The sequence below is a fragment of the Strongylocentrotus purpuratus genome, unplaced genomic scaffold (assembly GCF_000002235.5).
Source record: "Strongylocentrotus purpuratus isolate Spur 01 unplaced genomic scaffold, Spur_5.0 spur5_scaffold_3, whole genome shotgun sequence".
Lineage (NCBI taxonomy): Eukaryota > Metazoa > Echinodermata > Echinoidea > Camarodonta > Strongylocentrotidae > Strongylocentrotus > Strongylocentrotus purpuratus.
The window spans coordinates 26,595,175-26,619,963 of NW_022145609.1; the positions used below are offsets into that span (position 1 = coordinate 26,595,175).

General features: G+C 35.9%; 1 protein-coding gene across 1 annotated transcript in view; it reads left to right on the forward strand.

The window, feature by feature from the left end:
• The first annotated feature begins 17,525 nt into the window (after window positions 1-17,525).
• Window positions 17,526-24,789, forward strand: part of LOC105441443 (mutS protein homolog 5-like) — a 46,434-nt gene continuing 39,170 nt past the window's right edge. Inside the window, exon 1 of the mRNA XM_030996754.1 lies at window positions 17,526-17,606. The gene's annotated coding sequence lies outside the window, so the exon portion shown is untranslated. The remainder of the gene's footprint in view (window positions 17,607-24,789) is intronic.

Below are 24,789 nucleotides of genomic sequence, written 5' to 3' on the forward strand. Positions count from 1 at the left end.
CAGAGACCAGAAACATGTTAAAAAGCTATTATCTCTTGTCAATCAATCCTCCGTGACATCCAATACAATCCCATCGTATTGGGTGATGCCGTTGTCAATCATCTAGAGGCTTTAATGAGATGTTATCTGTAATTGTTATCTGTGGATTGTTTGTGTTTGATGGTTATCTAGAGGATAGTATAACTGAACACCCCCACAAAAAAACAATGCAACCACAACAAGTTTTGGTTGTATGATTGGTTGTCCACACAAGAGGAAAATCATTTTGAAATTTATTCAGAATCACATAGGTACATGTTTCAGACTTTCAGTGCTGTAAACAAAACAAAAATAATAATTGTGGTCGTGGTGGTGGTTATTTTACCTGACTGCTAAGAAAGCATAAATGCTTGTAAGCAAGCAACCAGACGGCCGATGGCTTTAGGTCCTCTCCGAGGGACCTGGTAATGAGGATTAATGCCTTACCAAAGGGCACTAGCGCATCGACTTGGTTTCGAACCCGGGTCACCGGATTACGAGACTACTGCTCTAGCGACTGAGCTATCGCGCCTCATACCAGGTTACTGATTAGATAGACCAATGGTTCTTTATTGACTTTTCATTCTTGCTTAAGCCCGTCATTTACCATAGAAATCTAATATAATATTCCCATCCCATGAGCAAATATATTATTAGTCAAATCTAACTTTTTGTTTGTGTGTGTGTGAAGAAGTGTGGTTTAAGCACTTGACCTGAAATTCAAAGGTCGTGGTTCGATCCCTGACACAGTCCTTTGGCAAGGCATTAATCTTCATTTGCCACACTCGACCCAGGTGAGGTTAATGGGTACCTGGCAGGAATTAATTCCTTGATATATGCTCGAGGGCTGTATTGGCAGGAGGGGGGGGGGGGGTTATACCTCTTGTCAGGCACGTAGCCAGAGTTTGATGTTTGGGGGGGGGGGGTGCACATACATGTAATCAATCGACGTCCTGGGGAGGGGTCTAAAAAAGTTCAACCGATCTTGGAAATTTTGGGGGGCACTTCCCCCCCCCCCCTACTCCCCCCTCTGTGGCTACTTGCCTGCCTCTTGTTCAACTCCATTTCTACACCCATGCAACTTTAAACCACTATGGCCTTATATTTCCTGTTTACATCTGAGTGAGGTCAGCCAGGCCTTTAATTGTCAACTTGACAACTTGATGTGGACACCTATCACATTCATTAGATAACTTGACTGGTATTCAACACTGCTTAGAAGTGCATGATCTGCAGCAGATCTGAAATGACCAAGAAACGATCACCAGACGGCATCTGACGTAAGATCGATAATCGCTCGCAGAAAGAGGAGCTAGCTGTAGTTCACCCTCATATTTGAATGATGGAATTTCCCTATAGATTTTTTACACAAAATACCGGCCTCAATATTTCAATGAACATTGAATGTCTGAGAAGGGTACTAGCATAATAGAAACTGGACAATTTCATATTGCAGTACCTGTGAGTTGAACCTGAAAGGTTACACTATGAATTTGTATAAAACTTCTCATTCCCTTCTTTGTATGTCACACTCTATTTATCTATTTTGTGTCACAAAATCCTGGTTGAAGAAAAAGCAATAAGAGAAGAAAAAAATAGATTATATATAGGAGAGAAGTGGAGAAAAAAAAAGTGACAATATATTTAGATTAAAACGAAGAATTAAACAAAGCAAATACAGAGGGAATTTGAGAGGAGCAGAAAGAGAGAAGCTGTCTAAAAACATATGAAAATCACTCAACAACATGTTTTCTTCAAAGCACCTGATCAATTGACCACAATTGATGACATTTTTAAATGAGGATAATCTGATATATTAACAGATTATTTATCTCTCTGAAGTGGTGTTTGTCACCAACTTAATCCATAGTTGTTTGTCAAGCCCTTCTTTTTTATACCATCTTCTTGTCAAAGCATTTGAAGTCCCTGTCGGTTTCTTTTAATCCATTTTACTATATTAACCCTTTTGCTCTCACAAACATATATGTCTTACAATGTAGGTATTATACCTGGAACTTCAATCATTTGATACCTTCTTTTCATTCCTTTTGCTTGGTTGGATCATGGTTGGATAGCTTTTATTGCATTGTTTGATATTTGTCCTCTTTGATGACACCTTGTCAATTTAAGCTCTTGACAGGCTCTATCCAGATAGTCTTTCTTTGTTTGGTGCTTCAACCAACCCTTCACCAGCCCACATGCACTCTGTAGTGGTTTTGTGGCTTAGGTCTAAATCTTACCCCAACAAACAATGTCTAATTGTTATGATGTACAGTTACTTAAAGCCCCACTGCACTACTTTTAGCTTCTTGCTCCCTCTATGTAGGAAACAATGCCTAAGCGGTGCCCGGTGGTCCCCCATGATCCTTTTTTTTCTTATGTTAATTGAGAGCTGATTTGATGAGACGGCCACCTGTCATTGACCGTGCTGGGTGGTCTAATCCCTCCTGGCCAAACTAGTACAGACAGGCTTTAAAGGATAAGTCTTGGAGTACTTGGGTAGTCTGTTTAGAGCCAGAAGGGAATACTCATTATTTCACACAGACTTAATGCCCTTTTGTCTCAAAGCAGAGAAATTGTAATCAATATCTAGTTGATTGATAGAGCGATTTGTTATTATAATGATTGAAAATTTCATGGAATAAATTAAATTCTCTGATCCAAAGTCTAAATTCTGCTGGTTGCTATATAATGTACATTATATATTTAAAAAAATAACATATCAAGCAAAACAACTCCCTCCATCAAAAAATAAATAGAATAATACTATATTCTAACATTTCAAATGATACTTGTGTGCTAGTATAATGATATTATATATTAAAAAAAATAACATATCAAGCAAAACAACTCCCTCCATCAAAAAATAAATAGAATAATACTATATTCTAACATTTCAAATGATACTTGTGTGCCCCCCCCCCCCCCCCCCCCCAAAAAAAAAAGAAAAAAAAAGTTGGTGGTTAGTTGTGTGATTTGGTACGGCTATTTTTTTAATGCCAACTTGTATATGTAGTAGAGAACATCACAATTTGAGAGTCAGAATAATGTTAACTTGATGCACAAATATATGAGTGAACAGACTTCTAGTTTGAAGCATATACCTAGTATGTGTTTATAGAACCCCCATTCCACCTCTAGACATATAATTGATGTAGCTACTAACATTAGCAGTTTGTTGATGACCAAATAGACAATCTTTCACAGGTTGGTGTGTACATGCTGTGGTGATGTCTTTCCAAAAGGTTTAATGATTAACTAGAAATAAAACAGCTCAGTGATTTATTAAAACAGAAAGAAATTTAACACTGTGTTGTGAATAGGGAACCTGACATTAAGTAGAATTCAAACTAACATAGGGTATTACATACAAATGCAAAGCGCACAACAAGAAAGATGATAATTGTTTTTTCCCTTTTCTTTATAGATTAAACTTAAGTATAGATTTTCTATACACTTACTGCTCATTCTGGAAGATTAAACCTTAGCAATACCTTAGGACATCTTCAAATATGTTTTTGAGAAATGGTATTAAAAGAGATCTTTACTTGGTGAAATATAATGTAACATTCATGTAGTTAGAAGAGAAAAAAAAAGAAATGCTGCAATTGCTTGAAACCATGGAAGTAGATGCACAACCCCAAGTACAATAGTTAGGTTAGAGTCTGGATATCATAGACTACACACTTATCAAGTTTGCTGGAGTTTGTGATATTGTCCAGACTATTTCGCTAACTTTTAATCACAAAACATACAGGTTTGAACTAGAACTACATAAGAAATGAGAATCAAGAAATGACAGTTAAAAAGAAACATTTAGATGGTTGATATTGCCTTTAATACAGAACATCATAATGAACAAAGGAGATCAAAAAGCAAGGTGTCTACAATGAATTTGTGTTGTGGTTTGGCCAGGATTGAAGTTGTTTACCGCGGACACCAAATTCCCTTCTTTGAAGGTAGATGTGATTAGAGAACCTTGCTTGTTTGTCATGAAATTTTATCCGTAACAAAAGAAATAGGCAACCTTCCTTCTGCAAACAGACCAGGTACTTACTCCTGCACTTGTAATCTATCACCATTTTAGTCCAGACAGTAATCTTGTTTCTTTTTATTAGGGAAACTGGCACACAGGTGTTCAGAACTTCAGAGAGTACACTTTTCTGTCATAATTTGATACAGCCAATACCATGAAATGGTTCTTTGTTGTTGCCAACAAAGCCATTACCTTATGTTTGCTTTGCTAGATGACATTTCAATTTTATGAAGGCATATTGTGTTGAGGAATTTTGATTTTTTTTTCCGGAGAAAAAAAAGGTGTTTTTTATTAGTGAAGAATACCCATGACATGTGCATCAAGTTATTATTTCAATATAAAGTGACTACCTTTTTTTCAGATTTACTCCTTTGACTTTGTCCTTGTGCCACTGTTTGTATCTTTAGGAGAAGAACAACACTATATCATCAGCCGGCTGGCAGAAGGGCGTTAGCGCGCAAGCGACTCGAAAACTACTTTTCGAATTATTCGCATTTAAAGATTTGTTTCATATTCAAACTGCTTTCCGTTCCGAAAATTGGTTTAAAACTTAAAAGACTAATAGAAATGTTATAGTAGAACACGGCCTTAATTTTTTTATCGGAAATCAGTCAGTTTTATAAAAGTTTGAAGCAATTTAGTGCCAACGCCCTTCTGCTTAACGCTTCAGATTTGACCTGAAATTCGAGCTAATGCCCTTTTGCCAGCCAGGCGAGAGCCAGAAGTGTGTTAACTTGTTGACTATTTGGAGCCTGAAGGGCATTAACTATGTGTTAAAGTAAATAAGTAATTTTCTTCTTGCTCCAAACAAATGTATGTCACATGGAGTTTAAAGCTCTTCTTGTTTTTAGCAGATTATAAGAATTCTGAAATAATTATTTATTTTTCATACAAACGTAACACTTCTTTTTAGTACAATTCCCCCCCCCCCCCTTTTATCACAAGCCTCTGCCACCAGACAGGCAGGTTAATTTACATGGAGTTTAATGCCCTGTCTGCCTGGCTCTGAGAGATCCAATTTACTTGTAATTGAAGAATCATCAGCAAGTGAGCATGCAATGGAGAATTCCCCTTATCGTCTGATAATAGTTTCAACATAATGCCATGCATTACATAACAATGATTATACTTAGATTGTGATCAAAAGTCTTTTATTCCGGGTTACAAGCAATCAGGTCGATTTGTATGGATGATGCTGGGCATTATCTCCTAAATGTAGATATTGTTTCCCTCAACAAAAGGCAAAAGGGGTGGAAAATAGAACAGGGAATCTTTGTATTCAGATCACGCAAATAGGCATTGTTAACAACTGTCAATCTGGATTTCAACGATAGGTGTTTAGACCAAATGGTATGGAACTGTGAGCAGGAATTTCATATTCTAAAGCAGCACAGTTCACTGACATTTGCTGCATTTTTTTTTACATTTTAGCTTCTTTCTAGTGAGCAAACAATATCTGGCTAATTATTTTCAAAGTTCATTGACTTTTGATGATTGTTACTGATCTATTCTCTGTAAAAAAATAAATATCAAAATACTTATTAAAACATTATGTTTATTGATATCTTTTAAAATGACCAACTTTAAGAATGGTTTGTTTTTAACATTGTGCTCCAAAGAAATAACAATACAAACCAAAAAAAAAAAATAATAATTACAAAACTCTGTATAATTATAATGTTGATATTAACAACATTTACAAAAAAATACTTAGGGCAATATGTAGATATTGTTTCCCTCAACAAAAGCAAAAGGGGTGGAAAATAGAACAGGGAATCTTTGTATTCAGACCACAGCGTATAGGCATTGTAATTGACAACTGTAAAAAATAAAGTATAAATTTTTAATTTTAACTAAAAATACTTATTAAAACATTAAAACATTAAAACATTATGTTTATTGATATCTTTTGAAATGACCTACTTTAAGGAATGGTTTGTTTTTAACAATGGCTCAAGAGAAATAACAATACAGATATATGCAACAAAAGGAAGTCAATCAAATCACGACACAAATTCAACTTCTATATTTTTAAACTCTCTCTCTCTCTCTCTCTCTCTCTCTCTCTCTCTCTCTCTCTCTCTCTCTATCTATCTCTATCTGAACTTTTAAGAATACAGATACTCCTAAAATGAAGTTTTTGATAGAATCTCTATAAAGTTGTGTGGGGTGTGGTTAGTACCCTGTGTGGTCTGAATCTTATGATAGATGACAATACATATCCTTGGGTTTTCCACAAGATAACCTATAGGAAGGGTATTCTTTGGTAGGTATTGCAAGCACCTGAGAAGTTACTGTTAAAAATCTTTGTCAAAAGAAAAGCCTGCTTATTTAGTTTTCTAAAAGGACATCCTTGACAAAAATAGAGGAGGATGCACCTTTTGGAATTAAGGTATTATCATCATTTGAGATAAACTTTGCATTCCTTTTTTTTTATATTAAATATTTCATGTACCCATAACTTGGGGAACTTTTATGGAAAGCTAGCTCATAAAGTTGTCAAATATTGTAGACATGAACTATGTGTATGATAGATTCTAATGCAGAATAGAAAAGAAGGATAAATATTTATTTGAGGCAATAACTAGAAATGTATCACTATTTTGTAGACAGGTCTCCAGCTATAGAATGAGTTATGCATTTACCTTACTCTGTTAATGAGAAATACCATTTTCCATTTTGATATTGAATTGTTTAATGATATTAGGGGGGGCGGTCATGTATGAATGCCAATGGTGTATTCCTATATTCTTTGGTGAATATGTTTTGAATGATGTGGAGAAGTTCATCCATGAAGTGCAATATGTTTTTTTTCTTTGTTTGGGAGTTGAAATGTGTTTTTTATGAACTGATTGTAAGATTATCATTGTGTTTCAGTTTCATAAACACAATCTATCCTCCAAAAAAATGAAAAGTTCAATGTAAATTGTTAGATAACATTGCATTTTGCAACATTTTGCTTTTGACCGGGCCCCAAATTCAGGTGTACTTACATGATCATTAAAAATGGGGCATTATTGTATCTGGTTTTTAAATAATACCAATGTCAAGAATTATAGTATAGTGCCGAGAGATATCAACACTCACACTGAATTGAATTTCTTTTTTTAAGGTGTTTACATTGTAGCTTAGTTTGATATGAATAATTTGTGTTATATCTGAATCTAAAAATCTATCTTTAAAGAAATCTAAATATTTTGTGAGAGCGAGTTGTAAGCATTGTCACTTAAAATGTCACCACCTTTAAACTTCCGCTCCTACAAAGTTTACAGGGTAAGTCAGGTCACTGAATCTTTGGTAATGTTCATTCAGTGAATGGAGCTTCCTCTCCTTATTTCTTGCATCATCTGATAACAACCAAAGCTAACAGGATACACAGTGTGAAGGATAGCTTTAGAGAAGGGGTGTGAAGTGCTTATCAAGAACAGGATCGAACAAGCGTGTCCGGAAGTTGTACAGAACCGATCTTTTATTGCATTGTGCAAACAGTTTGTTGACTTTCATAGAATTGGGGGCCTGCCACCTAACATAGGGTGCATTTACACTGTACTAAAAAAAAATTATTAATTTTTATCTCATTCTGGTGGTATATGCCTATAGTTGCTAAGCATCTACTGGCAAACACAACAGAAAACCTTAAATCTAACTAACCACCTCTAGAGTGTGGTTTTTTTTTAAACGCCGGCAGAAATTTCACTAATTTTTGCAGTGTTAAATTTAATGCCCGCTCTCGAAACATCAGTGAATTATTCCGATTTTTTGTCACATGACTCTCCTTGCTTCTGTGCAATCGCATGCAGAGCAGCAACAAGTAGCGCATGCACACTATACTCACCCTAAAACCGGAATGACTAAACACAGACATTTTTTAATGGCTGTAAATGGTAGTAAAAAAAATAAAATAAAAATGGTGTTTTAGTTGTGTAAATGGGCCTACAATGACAATCAAAGTGAGAGAGAAAGAGAGAGAGATGACACAAATATTAAAGTCAGGAGGTATAGATATTGTGCATTGTGTTTACGCCTCATTGGGTATTTTGCGGTGAACAAGGAAAAATAGACCCATTTCATTATAGAAAGGCGCAAAGTGAAACATGCGTGGGATGGACACAAGCCTCAAGGATATTCGCTTAACTTTTGTAGTGATCACAGCTGCAATACCAAAAATTCCTCCTTTTCTTCTCCAAATGCCTCTTTTTTTAAATGGTCCCCATTGAAGCTGTCAACAATCGGTAATTTTCAAGGAACCCTCCATTGTGATAGTAATTTGAAATTGGAGCGAATGTCAGGCATCTAGAAGGCATTGCTCTTTGTGTCAGTTTTGTGGTTATATTAAGTTGCACTTTTATATCTTTAGGGCACTGTTGATAAATGTCATTAATTTTCAGGCCGCTTTTGATTACCTTTAGAATAGTTTAGGTTCCGTAAAAGGTATAAAGGATTCCATTTAAATCTCGGGTCTCAGAAACTCAAAGCTTTTGGAATGTGAAAATAATAAGGACAATAGATTTAAACTTGGCTTCAGAATTCTTTAGCATTGTGAAATTACAATTTATTCTAAAGTATTGAACTAAAGAAGTGAAATGTTTCATGAAAATTGATGATCAACTAGAGTGTTGCAAAATTAGTTGAATAAATTTCAAGGAGCTTTAATGTATTGATTATGCCATAGGACAGATGAATTTTGTAGTGGTTTAATCTTTGATATTTGAGTGTAAAGATATTTAAGCTTGCATTAAACATAGTTTACAGTCTATTTAAAAAACAGTCTCAAGGATATATGGGCTGTGGAAATGTGACTAAAATCTCCAGATTTCATGAAATCTTCCTCATGCAAAGCATGGATCTGATCATATCAAATTTATCCCATCCGAGACATAAATAGCCAGGTTTTAATCACTTGGAACTAATGCTTAATCTGAATATACCGGTACACCAGATTAGGTAGTACTGACTCTTAGATTGTCTTTCACTTTCAAATTGTGTACCAAGGCTTTCTAAATTTCTCTTTTTTTCTTTAGACACATCCCAAAATTGAGCTGCAATTTCAGCCTGATTGTGAATTTTCATTATATGGATTACACAATGTGGAATGATAAATATTGACTATTGGGAACCTGTTTGAAATTCACACCTTGGGTTCTTTGTCATTCCTATTTTCACCACCTTTTTCAAAGAAACCATATTTCAAATGCCCCACATTTCTCTGAAAATAGTAGTCTTGTCAAGAAGGGTAAACCCCCTAGCATCCAGAACATTCGGAATGAATGTTAGTTACGTTGGTAACGGGGGAAGCCTGTTGTTCCATTGTTGATCAAACGTTGCCAGGCAGCTTGCCGTCGTCACAAGGACATATGAAACACAAGTGTGCAGAGATTGGACTTTGAGCTGTGACGCAGCAGAGAAAGAGAGAGAGAGAGAGAGACGTTCGATAGACAAATAGGATACATTGGAGGGGTTTATTTTGTTGGTTCAGAAAGTTAAACATTTCCTGGTTTAAAGAGTCAAATTATCTGAAACTCCGGGAGGAAGTTCAATGAGCAAAGAATAATTTCTTCCTCTTTCTCTTTAAACAAACTTCCAAGTGTCTTGATTAAATGCAGGTGTCTTATTTCCATCTGATGTAATGTTATCCAAATAGTAGATTAAGCAATTTGGCCTATGAAATGTTAGAGAGCACCTCTTTCTATTCTTGTACATTCACCTGATTAGCGGATAATGACACAAAATTTCCCCCTAATATAGGAAAATGCTTTGATTTTGAAAAGAGATTTCATTTAGTAAAACTCCCATTGACCCAGATTTCCCACCCTCTCTGTTAATTTTCTGTTTTTCTATATGATAAAATGGATCACGGCTGGTATGTGGTAATCTGTTTTCATAACACAAAATGATGTAATATATTTGTTATTATTTTTCTTGTTTGACATTTCCCTTCTTTGCATTCAGTCAAACTTTTTATTTATTGTATTTATTTCAAAAAGTCGTTTGATAACTTTTCTCTTTCTGGTATTGTTAAACAAATATTCCCCTTTTGATTATATCACAATCCAGAATGAACTCTTCACCTTTCTAATTTCCCATTCAAAGCAAATAAAAACCCAGATGTTATAAAAACACAAATTTTCATGAATACATCTAGCACCAATTACCCTACCGGTACTTGTTGCCACAGCAAACATACATTGGCGCTTCATGTTGGACTTTAAACCATGACGACACAATGAGAATCCAGATATAGAGCGATATACCCCCTGTTCATACTTCCAGAATTCATTGTATAGTATTGAATGGTATTTTTACCAATCATTTTCACTCCATAATTGTTCACACTACAGGAAATTTATATAAAACTCATATAAAGAAGCGTCATATGATGAAATGTATAGCGAAATGCGTGTTTGAGTAATAAAAACTGGATAAAGAAATTTGGGTCCCATTCTAGTCAGAACATTGTATCGTATGAAAATCGTATAACTGGGCCAGGCTTTATGTGAACATGCACTGATTATTGGCCCATCTGTCATGTCAATTGAGCTCCTCAAAAACAGTTTCTTTATATGACGTTTCATTATACGATGTTGTTTTCTAGTCTGTGTATATATATATATATATATATATATGCTCCATTCACTACACTATGATTCTTTAAATGACGTTTCTTTATACAAGTTTTATATAAATTTCCTGTAGTGTGGACATGCTGATAGTATGGAGACAATGAGGCATATGGACAAGTGATTGTTACAATTGATATTATTCAATTAGACTTTGGACTTGTGATGGTGGCAGTGCAAACACTTGTTTGACTAAGCATAAATTGTATCAATACCATAGGCAGAGTTTCCTTGTGTAAAGTCAATGGTGGTATGGATTTGAAGGAAGAAAAGGATTAATTGCAAGAAAGAAGGCACATATTGTACCCAATTAATGACCTTAAAGTGAACTGATTAGAAATATGAAAAAGATCTTGTGGAACATTCTGTGAACCAACCAAAGAATGTTTAGTGTATTTGATCACAAAGTCACTAAATATTTGGAATATTCAGAAATATCAAAACTTGACTTATAGCTAGAGGTGCATTATAACCCAGAAAAGATTGATTCCAATCATAGCTTCATTCGTTATGTGAAACACCAGACATTTCTTATATAATATGGATTGATTAACAGTTACAGAAAGGGAAGACCAAAGTGATTTTTCCCCCTTAAGATTTGCTCCCAATTACTGAGAAGCATTTTTGATTATTTTGTCTACAGAAAAGATTGCTTAACTTCTTGCAGTGGATCACAAACTCTTTGATGCACTATTAGAACGTTGACTTTTATGATATTATTATCTCAAATAATTTAAAATGGGCTGTGATACCAGAAGTAATGCCATTCCTGACTTCATACAATATCATGCGACACATAATGATAAAATATAGAAGGTATTTGTCTTGCATAATGAAATTCATGAATCCTGTGAAACTACATTGAAGGTTTACCTAAGGTAGCGAGTGGGTAGAACGTCCTTCCTCTCAGTGAAGAATACAGTAGAAAGTAAATGCTTCTGTCCTTGTTAAGGAAAACAAAACTGATAAAAGTTTAAGGTCCTCCATAAAGAGGGCATGAATATATTTTTATGTAGAATTTTTTTTTGTTTTGTTTTGTTTTGGTTTGTTTATAAGTAGTCACAAACTCTTATCTTGATATGTTCAAAATTTACAATGTGAACAAATTATATGGTTACAAAAATTGCCCAACTTTTTATATCTCTGCCAATATCTCTTTTAATTGTTCCCCAGTTATGTAAGGCCTAGGGAAAAAATTAATGTGTATGTACATGTACTACATATATATGCCAAAAGTTGTATTTCTACAACTTACACACAAGCCAAAGATTGCCTAAGTCGACACATTTCACCCAGTCCCGTCAAGATCGTTTTACGTGAGGTTTACTGTATAAACTAGTTGCAATATAAAAAGTTTGATGACTATTTTGAGGGGGCTGTATAGTTCTATTTGTAAGTATTGTACATGAGGGGGAGATGGATGAGTCAATGTTTTGATATATTCTAGTCTGATCTCCTTTCTGTGTCATTGAGAGCAAAATTTAAAAAAAAAGTGGATTTCTCATTGGTGCCAATTCAAGCAAACCTAGTCCATGGTTTTAAGCTTGTATAGGTGCCACACGCTTGAATATGAATATGACTTTTTACTTTTCCTTTAAATTGAGCATGTATTAATAAATTGTTATTACCTATACTAAACAATTAAAAAAGTCAAATTGGCACAAAATTAGTTTGACTTGTTGTGAGGAGCCAAGTCAACCGAGAAATCGAACGATGAAAAGCTTTTACAAACATTTTGTCTATACAGAGGTTTAACCAGCTAAAACAAAAAACAAAAAATAAAATTAAGGACTACCGTAGTACTTTGGACAAGCGTTAGATTGATTTTGGAAAGGCTAGTGGTTTAAACCCCAATCATAGGCAAAAGAAAGACTTGCTTCTGGACATGAGTATGAATAATTATAGTAATTCTCTTTGTCATACAATATCTCTCTCTTTTTTCTTGGAAGGGGGGGGGGATATTCCTACTCATGTCAACATTCTGTAATACTATTTTGTGTGTGGGTAACTATTACTTACATCCATCAGATAGACTAGAATGCTTCAGACATGGTTCGATGACTGATTTTTGTTTTGATTGTGACGTAGACCAGTCATGCGTCAAAACTAAGTTGTCATTCACAACTACTCAACAAGCCTTAATTAAACCCACTCATGACATTGTGACGTAGATTGTTGACACTACACAAATACTGCTGAAGACACAAGAACAGGATTCATTAGGCCTGTTTTCATCAGCTCCAGATTGCCAAATAACTCGCTATTTTAACTATCCCGATCCCAAATTATCCAACTAATTTGCGTCTTCATTTGCCCGCAGTTGCAATTAGCAGTATATTCTTGGGCTAGTTTGCAAAATATCCCGCTATTTGTCCGGTGCGACTTCACTAGCCTGAAGACTCGCACTCTGCGCAAATGATGAGCAAAATATCTCAAGCTAATTTCTTGAGTTCAAGTTTCGAGTTCGAAGCTCGAGCTGATGAAAACACGATTTGTAACTTCAGGATTATTTCCCAAATCAGAAATAGACGCACCTATTGTGACGTAGATTGTTGACACTACACAAATACTGTTGAAGACACAGGAACAGGATTCATTGTGTGGGTTGCAAACGACACTACAGTCTTGATCAGATATTGATATATAAACTTGAACAAAGTAAATATTAAGTTAGTAATAATTGCAAATAAAGTAATTCTTCATAAAAAACTATTTTGCAACCATGCTGATTGAGAGTTAGTGAGATTGCCATTTTTCCATTTAAAACATCAATTTGAGTATGATTGTTTTTTTATAAATGAGAATGATGTTATGAATAACTAATTTAATCATTAAATAATAAATTTATTTGATCTTCAAAGTAGACATATTTGTGAGAGATAGAATTGAAAATATGAGTCTTATGTGAACCATCACTAACTTATTGAGCTTGCTAAGAACAAAATTAGAGAACATTGACTTTCTATATGAAAATAACCACAACACAACATTACCAGTAAACTGTAGCCTAGCACATTTCAATATTTGAGAAAAGAGCCCCACCCCCTATGGTGAGGGGTTTTCATGGACCAGTGGATCTGAGATTATATTATCCAAAACAAAACAAAAAATGATTTTAGAAGAGTATGAATTTACAAATAGTAACAAAAATAAAAAATAATAAAAAAGTGAAAGGCGTAAATATTCTAAAAAAAGAATGAAACGCCAATAATACCAGACAACAAAAACAACAACACCCCCTCTGGTGCAAATTACAAGGAATTTGCTTTTGTATTTATATAGTATCATAGATTCTAGGTAAAGGGGTTCAAAGATTCTTGTACAAAAAGGGAGAGAGTGAGATAGAGAGAGATGTGATATAATTGCTATTGATTAATGTCCATGAGTCTACTTATTTAATATCGTTTTGATTTCTAGCTGTTTGTTGCTGAGTTATCACGTTTGTTTACCCCTATCTAGCCTTCACAGACCTCCCAGGTCAGTGTATAATTCTGATGACCATGACTAGTATAAGCGTAATCAGGGTAATAGTTCTTAATGTGTTTATCAAAAGGAAGGAAACGGTTTGTCAAAAGTGAAGATTACACATCACCCTGGTGGTCGATAGAGGGAGCTATTCAAGATAATTGCGTGGAGTCCTGGCTTATGCTAGTTCTATTATTAGTGATTCACTTGATTATAATGTAAGTTTGAGCAAAGGAAGAAAAGTTGTAAGAGAGAGAGTCAAGAGAGATAGACAGACACGGAGAGAGAGAGAGAGAGAGAGAGAGAGAGAGAGAGAGAGAGAGAGAGAGAGAGAAGAGGGGGGGGGGGGGTGAAGATGAGGAAATATGTAATCAAGAAGGTTCTGGAGAAAATCTAGTTAAGATTTAAGAGGTAGAAATAATTTATAGAAATATACAGATAGGTATGTAGTACATGAATGAGAAAGGGTTAAAGTGAAAAGATGTTGACTAAAAGAGCATTGATTCCATTGAGCTAGTGAATGATACTTCTCTCAAGAGGGGGAATACCCCAACTAAATGATATGTTTTATATTGGATGTAATCTTAAATCTTCTCAAATATGACACCAAATATTTCAAAAGGTCAATTGCAATGAGTTAAAAATGATACTTCCTGTTGCTCTGTCACTGAAATGGTACTTGTTTAAATTTGTTTGCTATTTCTATTCATTTTTATCTAATTTCATTTGTCTCTCCCTACTAGATCTTTAACAAGATGCAGATAACATAATGCCATGCTACATCCAAGATATTAGATCAGCTACTCAGATAATTCTCTGTTTGAAGCTGATGTCCTATCAATTTCAATGGGTGGTTTTACAACAACAACAACAACAACAACAACAACAAAAGAAGAAGAACAAATTGCCCATAAATAGTCAAAAACGAATTAATCTAGGGAAATTAATCTCTCCTCTTTTTTTAAAGATGTCCCGTTCATCTCACATTGTGTGCAACCTTTTATGAAATACTTTTTTTTCTCTCAACGGAGTGGAGAAGGTGCAATTTGGGAGATGCTGTATTCCTTGCCAAATAATCAAATACAAGTAATTAAAAGATATTTAATTGACTGACGATTTTGAATAAGATTATTACTTAATGTTTGTTGGGTTTCATTCTCTTTTAATTGCATTTGTCTTTCGTACTTGCAAAAACTTGATTACTGTAGTTGCAAATTCAAGTTAATAATGCTCCGTCCTTGAGTTTGCTTGTTATTGCATTTCTATAGCATGTTTATTCAGAGTGTTTTTGGTGAGGTATTATGTTTCTGCAGAGGCTCCTCTTCTTTCCGTCTTTTGCATAAAAACAAAGAAAATCTGACATGGATTTAAGGCAGGAAGAGGCATATTATATGGAAGAGAATACCGGCCAATGGGGGACATTGAAAGATAGTCTAGCATCAGAAACCTTGTATCCTTTTAGACTGTCCAATTCTATACACTCTCTAGCTTTAAATTTCTGAACATTAAAAAAAGACAATTGAGATAATTTTGTTTGACTTATTTTATTCACAATGATTAATGAATTTAAAAAAAGAGAAGCAGAATACCTCTTTTGTGACAACTAAAATTGGATTTTGTCAGCATTAGTTTAATTTGGTTCTTCTAATGGGTGCTCATGTTTTGTATCAGAGTTATTTCTGTTAATAATAATAATAATAATACTCAGTTTTTATATAGCGTTTATTACAATCACTAAGCGCTTCCAAACTTGGAGATTATTGCCCCAGCTTTAGCTGTGCTGCCATTACGCCGCTCTAGCATTTTAAAGAATTAATTCCTGCCAGGTACCCATTTACATCACCTGGGTTGAGTGTGGCAAATGTAGATCGATGTCTTGCCAAAGGACATTAGTGCCGCTGCAGGTCTGGAACCGCGGACCTTGTGACCTCGACAGTCCGGCAACTTAAAGAGAAGGTTGAGTTCTGGGAAGAGGTGAAAAATAATTTGTGAGCATTACTCATTCTTATTATGCAAGTGTGGAAGAACATCAGTTAAGACATGTTCCCTGAAAAGCTTGGCTCTTCAAATGCCTTCATATTCTAAATATGCATGTAACATCGTAAATATCGGGGGCCGGCTTTTTATGCCACGTGTTCGTGTAGTCCCATATACATCTTTCTGTGCAAGTGTTTGTAACTTTACCAAGACTTGGCCACATTTCTTATCATTTTGATGATTCCAGAACCTTGCAATACACACAAATTCTTATATGCTAGATGATCAACCTTTTCTGGTCGGTTCCACACCGTTTCTTTCACAATGCAATCGCATGACCAGAACTCAACTTCATCTTTAACCACTCGACCACGGCACCTCTATTGAAGTTTGAATTGAAAGACTAATTGGATAGTGGATTAAATGAACCCCTTCCTTCCTGCCAGGTTCAGATTGGATATATGCCATGGGTTAACAAGAATTAGGAGAGAGGGAAAAGAAAACAATTATAAAATAACAAGAAATAAAGAAAATATGGATAGAGGAATAAATACAAATTGGAGAGGCAGAGGGGGGAAAGGGATGCAGAGATTAACGGGTGAGGAAGGATTAAGAGAGATGAAAGGCAAACACACAGATAAAAATGAAATACAGAATGGAAAAAAAAATGAATGTGAAATTTAAAGAAAACTTAGAGTGGGAGAGAAAGCAGGTGAGATACAAAGTAAAGGTCAAACTGAACAACAACAAATGTTTAATGGAGAAATGACAATACAATGTTTTCCAATATATTTTTTGGAATTATTGCATGATTATAATTTCCTTCTTCTTTCTCCTCCTTCTCCTCCCCTCTTCCTACTATTCTTCTTCTTCCTCCTATTCTTCTTCTTCCTCCTCCTCCTTCTCCTCCTCCTCATCACCATCGTCATCCTCCTCATCCTCCTCTTCACCCTCTTCACCCTTCTCATCCTCCTCCTCTTCCTCCTCCTCCTCCTCCTCCTCCCCCTCCCCCTCCCCTCCCCCTCCCCTCCCCCTCCCCCCCCCCTCCTCCCTCCCCCTCCTCCTCCTCCTCCTCCTCCTCCTCCTCCTCCTCCTCCTCCTCCTCCTCCTCCTCCTCCCTCCCCCTCCTCCCCCCTCCCCCCCTCCTCCCCCTCCTCCTCCCCCTCCTCCTCCTCCTCCTCCTCCTCATCACCATCAATATCATCACCATCATTGCCAGTGCAACTATATGAATTAAAGTAATATGATGGAAACAGATTTTATATATTGCTGTACAATTTGATACATGATTGTTATCAGGTTCTCTTGTGTCAGTTTGCAGTGTCCCTACTTTTATCATATCTTTGTTGCTTTATCTTAATGTTTCTACAGCTCTGGAGGTGTGTAAGAGGAGAGTTTTATCCATAAGTCTGCCGTCCATTCCGGAGCACTTCGCAGAGACGGACAGGACCATCTACATGTCTTCACTACTCTCATTTGATGCCACCTGCATGGTAAGAACAAAAACATATATTAAGGCCCCTCTGCACTACTTATACCTACTTGCGGCCTCTATACAACCAACAACGCCTAAGCGGTACCCGTTGATCCCCCATGATGCCCTTTTTCTTATGTTAATTGAGAGCTGATTTGATGAGATAATCACCTGCAAGTGGCCTTGCAGGGAGGTCTAATCCTTCCATGCCAAACTAGTGCAGAGGGGCTCTAAGAAACCGATACACTGAAAATAAATACAAAGTGGACAGTTTTAAGAAGTGTAGTAGTATAGTGGTCCATTCGCAGGACAAACAAAAGTTTACGGTTTCAAATCAGAGCCCGTCCCAACATCTATGGGTAGTTCCACATCTACCACCTTCCACCCAGGTTTACCTGATATGCTAGAGTGCTACATATTCAGCCACTTGGCTATAACCAATGTAATATTTTAGGAGCGCCAAGGACGTCATCATGTGACAGAAGTGAGAGTTATATAAGAAACTACCATTTCTATTATTATTATCATAATTTTTGTTTTTTTAAATAAAAGGAAAATCCAAACTTCAGAGCAAACAACTCTAAAAGGAGACTGAATAATTAGAAAAAGCAGACTGGTGAAAGTTTGAATGAAATCAGACAACAACAAAAAAAGTTATGAACTTTTGGAAGTTGTAATCACTTTACATTTAGGAACTTCAAATTGGCAGAAACCGGTACTTTCATTGATTTAGTGCTGGACAACAACTTTCCTATTTGTTCCAACACATACAATTCCTTGTAATCAAGGAAAGAGAAGATGTGAAATGTGGGGGGGGGGAGGGGGGGTTGTAGGGGATGAGGAGGAACAAACTATTTATCTGTTTATCTTTAAAAAATTCTTGGCTTTGATCGATACTTTTCACTTTACTTGAACTCGATTCATGAGAATTTGACAGGGCTTAAAATGGATGAGGGGTGGCATGCAACAAGCAAGGATTTTAGGGGACAAAGTACTTCTTCTCTTCCTGTTATCTTTTTGAAAGTCTTGTCTAAAATCAGTAATTTGTTGTTAAACTTTTTATTAAAACTTGGTTTGCCTCGATGAAATGACACTTAGAATTGATAATTGGACATCAAACAAGAATACAGACTTCTTAATTCAGTCCAGACAGCTGTTAATCAACCAATCGAAGACAAGTTTGACCACAAATGGTACGTACGTCTGCCCCAAATCAATATTATTAAAGACCCTGTTGGAAGTGAAAAACAAAATACATGGATTATATATCAACAGAAAGCTTATAAATCATAGATTACTGTAATATCAATTATATGCCATTTTAGTGTCTGTCAGAGGAGTATCAGCCCTCTGAAGACTCCTAATCTAAAGTTTTGAAAATTTGAATTTGTCCACCTCAAAATTAGCTATCAAAATTCCTTTGCATTGATTATGCATGGCTCGCTGCCTCGGCTATATAGGCGAGCTGTTCGGGTCCCCATGTTACGTTGTTACTGTAACTTCGGCAAATTTGACCCCTGTTGACCTGAAAATTGGAGGGGAGTGAAAAATGAGGTTTTAATTTGCTTTTGTACTATAATAAAAGGGAAAATACTTGTTTTTCCTTTATATTTATATTCTATGTTTATTCAGCTTTCCATTGATATATGAAGTTGTATTTTCATTGGATAGGGTCTTTAAGACAGTTTTGTAAATACAAGCATCCTAATTCAGCCTAGACAGATATTAATCAATCAAATATTATTTTCACTCATGAAATGTCTAGCAAAACTTGACCGGATATAGGGATTAGAATCATATTACAAGCAAGGTTATCTTGCATTGGAAAGATTCTCCATATTGCCCTGAATTTCATCCCTCAACTTTCAAGGTCATTGTCCCTCACGAGGAAAAGCTCTTAAGGAGATCTAGAGAAGACTTTCGAATTACAACTCTTCCCTCTTTTGGCAACCCTTAAGTTATCAAAGCTACAATTTTGTTCACATCATTTAGGCAATATTGGCTTGTCCAGATATTTAGAGTGTATTTCAAGGTCGTTGTGTCACATGGTTAGGGTTAAGTAAGAAAATCTACATGGATGTTTCTACAAGATGTAATTAAGACATGCGACTACATATATGTATGGCCTCCTGCTAAATACCAATTTGATCTATCCAATTATGCTGAATGTAAAGAGAATGAGTTTCTAACTTGTTGCATTTTTTTTATTCATTTATTTTACATCTTTAACCAGAGTAGTGTGTTCAGTTACAACAATACAAAATGATATCATTCATGTACAATAAAAAGCAATTGAATAAGAAAATACATATATAATATAAAAATGGTACAAGTCTTTCAGAGGGCTCTGCATAAAAGCACAAAACAAATAGTAACATACTTCATAAAATTCACAGTGTCTTGTTTAATACTGTTGAATGTTACTACAAACTTACAAACATAATGATTTGAAAATCAGGGGGGGGGGGGGGAGGGGTGGTAGGGTATTGTTGTTTTTCAAGGGTAATCTTATTGTCTTAGAATGTTTTTATATGGGGGAGGGGTAACCTACAATTTTAAAAAGCAACCAGTCCTATAGAGCGTTTTATCACTTTATCACATAAAATCATGAGAAGAGAGGAATATGTTTCAGTTAGATTAAAATTCAAGGCTGCTGACAGCATATTTTGAGAATGAATTTAATATCACAAGCATTCACCCAGCTGCCTTGATTATTAGTTCTACTTTATTTCAAGGCATTCCCGGCTTTCCTGGTCTCTGCATAGCGAAGAAACTCCTGCAAACCAGCTCCAAATCCTGCCCGAGTGCATTCGCTCGTATTACGTCCAGGATTATTCTATCACATGTGCTATCTAAAGCCCCATGCCACGGCCGTATTAGATCGCTCTTCATCACATGTCAGACCTAGTTGGAAAAAGAAAAAAACATTATCCTGAATTCTCGGCTTTGCAAGGCAAAAATACAGATAGATGAAAATATCATGTACTCATTACACCAGTGCTTCTCCAAGGCCAATTATATTTTGTATTATTAGATCTTTAATCCCTCTCTAAGGTATTGAAAATTAAATTTGAGTGTTCAGCAACTGGCTTTTTGAAGTTTGGAAGATTCTTGAGGGTACAAATGCATGACAAATTAGACTGTAAATCATATATATGAAAAAGGAGGGGATAGAGACCCCCGATCTGACATCATGCCCTCCCCTTACCGCCCCCCCCCCAATCCTCAAAAAATATCACGTAAATGAACTAAACTAAATCAATTTGTTTAATCCAATGTTACAATGGTTTGTGACAGTCTCCACCAAAAATGATTCAGACCAAACTTTATACGAGCGATGAGGGATATCCCTTCAACCTCCTTCTATCTCCAATCAAGAAAGAAACCATAGCAGATGCTAAATGAGAAAAGCTATATGCCCCCAAAAGAGTGTTGTTTTTTTCTTTCATCAACTTAAATGAATTTATTCTAAATTTGGTAATTCTTGTAACCATCGATAAATACAGAAATGAGATGCCTTCCTCATTAATCAGCACACTAAGTGTTGTGCACTTTAGCACTTTTTCTACGAGGTGAATATTTAACTAATTTCTGATCTCAGAAGTTTGTGAGCTAATGACTAAACCCAGTCATCAGAAACTTGACTCAAGTTTTATTTTTGCTGCACCCCTGACGAAAGAGACTTTGGGTGAATAACGCTCTTAATCCGAGGGATATTGATCGCATCCACGATATCAAACGAGCACCGTCTTATTCCCTTCAAGATCGCTAGAGCATTAATCATCACGAAGGAAAAGTATGAAAGAGAGTAAAAAGGGGGGTAAAATAGGGAGTCTGATCGGTGATAACATAAAAGTCAAAGTCTGCTCCGGGCCAATAATGTGATAAAAGGGTTGATCAGTTAACGGGGTGATTAAAAAGTCAGAACTTGTTCGACTAGGGATTCAGAGTTAGGAGAGGTCTGAATCATCCGTGTCAGGTTTAAGAGAGAGTCATCAAGGAAAGGGGATGTCCCATGATTCAAGCCTTTGCCTTGTTGTAAAGTCTAAAAGGAATTCTCAGATGGTGTGTAGACTATGAAGTAGATAATACCTTGTTACATAGTATTGGGTCTGCATTTACATGTATTGCACATAACTTTACAAAATTGTGCGTATTGGACATGAAACTACCAAAGTTAGGTAGTTACAATCCATTTTCTCTTTTTTATTAGTCGATAAAAAGAGATATCCCTGTTATGTTAAACAATTTTTTTAACGAGGCTCCAAATAGACGATATGGAAAGGAAGGTTCTTCATCTAGTCAATATGACAAGAATGAGGAAGGAATAATACTCATGCACCAGTTGGATGAGTAAATTTACAAACCACCTCGTTCAGAGTTGTCTCTCCTTCACTGAGAATACATCGGCTGATCGAGGTGTAGTTTTTGGAGTGCTGCCATCCCAGAATGCGGTCGAGAATTGCGTGAGTACGCTTGCCCGCCAGGCCAGTTGCCGCAAACGGAGACTTCCTGCGTAGGACCCGAAGCCTGCCCGGCGCTCGCAAACACTTGTCGCACGCTGACGCATGTCCTCCAACAACTGGTGCGCTATGAGTCACCAATAGAGGGCATGTGTCGAACGAACACTAGTACCACAACCTTAGACCAAGAAATGACATGACACTTTTTATAACCACAACTTTACCTGAGAACCACCCGGGACGCTAAAATTTCAAGTTTTAGAAAGTACTCTGAAAACGTTAAAAGGAAAAATGGAGATGGTAATTGTTTTAAATATATGATTGAATTTTAACTGAACTGTCTTCATCATTTTTAACTCTCCTAGTATCATATGTGAAAAATGACCGAAGGGATTAATTTGCATACTTTTTAGTTTTAATGGATGGTTTTGTCTTGCATGACACAGACACAAAAGAAATTTAATAGTTGGTCCATTGTGGTTGAACTACCATCTTCAAAGAAACATGTATACATGGACATGCCAGTTGTGAAACTCTTGTCTGAAGTAGATGTGAACTTTCAACTTTCAACTCTGAACTCTGACCTGCATTTGGCCCTTCATTTAAGATTGACTCTTGTCCTATCCTCTGCATATGTACCATGGATCATGGAGTAGTGGAATAATTTGTTAATCAGTGTATGGATCTACTGTTGGTTTTTGAAGTCACAAGTGTCATTGACTTATAGTGATCACAAGAGCCATCTATCCACAGAGTTTGGCCAATTTGGTTTCACCTCGTCACAACATGGCATACATGTATATTATTTGTTTTGTGCTTGCCCGGCCAAAAATGCAGTTGTGCCCAACTCTAACCAGGTTTGCCAAACTCTTCTAATCCATGGCTCTGGTGATCACCTGTGTCTAAAGGCCACCTGTCTTTATAGACTTCATGCTTGTTTTCGCATGCAAGAGCAGTGTTTCTTGTCAAAACTTGTAGTGCAATGAACCTGTATGACAAGAAACTCCTTGATAAAGACCACCTCTCTTTGTGGATAACTTTTTTTCTTTGTTTCCTCTCACAGTCTTTACAAAGAAAATTGCCTTTACCGTCATATAAGATAATATGATAGAACATGATGGCAACTTCTTTTGTAAAATAAGATAATATGATAGAACATGATGGCAACTTCTTTTGTAAAATCAAACTTCTGCATCACCTATTGAAATGTCCGAAGATGGCAATGGCATATTACGCAATCCAAAAATGATATATATATTTTTTTATAGGATATGCAATAGGTTATTGAATTGATTTTGTTGTGGAAAAAAAATCCTGTTAGTCAGATATGAACTTTAGTGGGTGCAAATGAATAACAAAAACTTTTTAAAATTTGCATTCAAAACCAAACTTTGAGGCAGCTAAAGTTTGAAAGGAAACAAGTTGAGTAAAATAGTGTTTAGAATCAGGTCATCTTTACTGTATGTAGAGGTCCTTTTATTGCAGATATATACTCTCTAAAAAAAATTGAGTGATCACGAACGTCACTCCTCTGGAGAGTGAAAATGTAGTGAAAATAGAGTGAACATTCACTTTTTTCTTCTTAGAGAGCACTCTAAAATCAATCGATTTTCACTCCTAAACAAGTGATCACGGACATCACTCCCAAGAAAGTGAAAATAGAGTGAAAATTCACTTCTTTTTTTTTTTTTAAGAGAGTAGAGAGTAATACATGTAGATATGTGGTGAATTAGATGAACAAAGAGACAGATCAGATAGACAAATAGGCTTGTTAATGAAATAGATGAAGTGAAACATTCATGAAAGATATTGATCAGTGAGTAAATGAAAATAAATACAATGAGAAGATGATTCTTGAATTGATTGAAAGAATATGTATACATTCAAACGCATGATGGCAAAAAGTATAAGGCCTTACAGAAAGAAAACAACAACTCAAATGAGTGGTTTCAGGATAATCAAAACAGCCAAGCAGCATTTTATAACTACTTGATTGATTTACACACCGACCACAGCCCTCCTTTCCTTCCTCAGTCACCTTCAAAATCATGCTCCATTTTTTGTATCACTTTCACATTTTTAAAGTGCCTTTTACCCCCTTTATCCCTCATGTGATTTCATAAAGCACCTTTCCCCAGAGCCCAGTGGTCAGTAAGATCAATCAGCTTCAATTATATTTGATGTCTTCATCCTGCAAAGTGCCGACATCTCGTTACAGATATGGCAGCCCAACCAACCCCTTTCCCTGCTTACTTAGCAATGCATCCTTCGTAAGTGATGGACCATAACCATTGTTGTTATTTTTGTGTGGGTCTGCCATTTTTTTTTAATGCGGTATTTGGATGAATTAGAAATTTGTTGCTCCTCATTCAAAGTTGATTATCTTTGAATGCAAGCTTGGTGTGTTTGTGTTGAATAGATCATCACAAGTGACTATTGCTTTCTTAATTAATTAATGAATCTATCCTATTAAAGGTATAGACCAGTTCTGGTCATGCAATTGCATTGTGAAAAAAATGTTGTGAAATTGATCAGAAAAGGTTGATCATCTAGCATATAAGTATTGATGCGTACTGCAAGGTTCTGGAATCATCAAAATGATAAAAAAATTTGGCCCAGTCTTGGTAAAGTTACAAGCACTGTACACAGAAAGATGTATATGGGACCACGCGATATTTATCCAGTCCGGATAGATATACCGGTAATAATTTACCCAATATATTAGTAGGCGGTTTCCCG